We start from the raw sequence: 2,016 nt of genomic DNA on the forward strand, positions 1-2,016 counted from the left end.
TTCACACAGAGCCTTATATGCTGTTTCTACATCCCTCCCCCACAGCACTGTGATTAGAAGGGAACTCGGGAAAAGATCAATCACTGGCCAGCTACATATGTCAATATCAGAGAAGTCTTTCCCCCCCTCCGCCCCTTCTCAGTTTGTTTCCCTGCAAGCAAGACCGCCTTCTGAAATTGCCAAATCTTTTCCAAAATCAATTTGGATGCTTCAAATCAATTTAGAGCTTTTATTGGGTCTCCCAATTCAATTTGGATTCGATGATTCGGCCGCCAAATCAGGCTGAATTTTCTCCAACTCAAATCGGCAACTGAAACTTTGCGCAGCCCTAGAAAGCACCGTAATTTTTTTTTTTTTTTGGTATATGCCACTCCATTCACAAAAGTTACTGGAGGGTTGCCTTGAGTCCAAAAAGGTTGAGAACCACAGCCCCAAGACCCAGAAGTCCCAGTGAAGAACCAGGTCCACTGTATTATGTTCTGTAAAACACAACACATAGACCCTCCCAGAACTCAGTATGCTTAGTTTGGTTGTGTTCTTTACACAGAAGAAGTGTGGAACCCAAACCCATGATATTTATTTGATGCTTTAAAAAGGGCCAGTTTAATATACTGAAAGTTATGGACCACATCAGCTGGGAGAAAGAATGAAAGAAACAAAAAAGACCAAACAAACAAAAACTGAAACGCCAGGACTGAGTACAGTTCAAGGAAATTTTCCAAGATTCCCCCAAACCTTATCTGTTTAAAAACGCAGCACTGCTAGCTGGAAAGTGAACGTATTTTTTAAAAAATAGTACCCAAAATGGATAAAGGGAAGACACATAAGAAGTTAGCAGCTATGAACTATGAAAGGTAGTTAAGGGAAGTACAAAGATAAGAAGATCAGTGGACAAAACAGTAAAAGTCCTTCAGTAAGGAACTAAAGGAATCCAACAATGGAATTGATCCATTAAGAGAGAGTAATGGTCGATTCAGTAATACACAAAGGGCAGAAGCAGTAAATGTTTCTGTTCAGTATTTGGGGAAAATCCAAATTATATATTGCTATCTTATGGAATCAAAGAAACACTTTCTTTTCCAACAGTAACTCAAGAAAGCCAAGTTAAAACATCTGAATCAGCTGAAAGTTGTAAAGAAGCTGGGTGAAAAACAGTATGGATCACTGATTTTCAGTAAGTCCTGCAGCACTGGGAAAAGAGTTCCAAAGGCTTGGAAGAAAATTAAATATTATGATACTTTAAATGGCTAACACAGATTACCTGGATAGTTAAGCCTGTCAGTGCTCCCAGGCAAAGGGACAGGAGGATTCATAAAGGACTTGATCAATCAAATCACAGCAGGCAAGTGCCAAAACAAGACAGATTTATAAAAGAGAGTTCTTGTCAGGCTAATGGTGAGATAAAGAGTTGTATTGACTCTATGTTAGAAAACAAGTAAACCTAAACTTCTGCAAGGTATCTGACATCTTAATTTATACACCGGATGAAAAAATATGATTAAAAAAAAAAATCAATATGGCACTGTAACAGGGGACCTGAACCTTGTTACTCAGCCAAGGAGAGAGAGACGGCAACAGAGATCAGAACATGGGAACAAACAGTCTGGACTGGAAAGACCCGTGTCACAGAGCTCCTAGCCCCTGTGCAGGCTGAGGAAGAAACAGGCAATTGGATGGGAGAAAGAGCTCAAAGCCAGAGAGGCTTTTCAGGGAGCAAGGGAAGGTGACCCCTGGGTAAGGGAAGCCACACGACAGCTTTTGTATGACAGGCGACAGTTTTCCAGAGGCCCTACACTGAGAGCTCAGGAGGCATCAGGTGTCACATGCCAAAGAGGCTCACTCTCACCTGCCGTTTTTGTTTTCCTGGAGTGAAAAGACTTTTGTTAAAGCAGTGGTTCATTTCCTTTTGATATTGTGTTTACCCAGTGAGGAAAGGGTTTGTTTTTTGTTTTTTTGGGTTTGTTTGTTTTTTGGGTTTTTTTGTTTTGTTTTGTTTTGTTTTTTTTTTGGGGGGGG

General features: G+C 40.6%; 1 protein-coding gene across 1 annotated transcript in view; it reads right to left on the minus strand.

The window, feature by feature from the left end:
* The window catches only part of VPS39 (VPS39, HOPS complex subunit), a 70,569-nt gene that overhangs the window by 30,608 nt on the left and 37,945 nt on the right, over positions 1–2,016 (minus strand). The gene's annotated exons all lie outside the window — the stretch shown is intronic.

The sequence above is a fragment of the Gavialis gangeticus genome, unplaced genomic scaffold, assembly GCF_001723915.1.
Source record: "Gavialis gangeticus isolate Ggan-Ray unplaced genomic scaffold, GavGan_comp1, whole genome shotgun sequence".
Taxonomy (NCBI): Eukaryota; Metazoa; Chordata; order Crocodylia; family Gavialidae; genus Gavialis; species Gavialis gangeticus.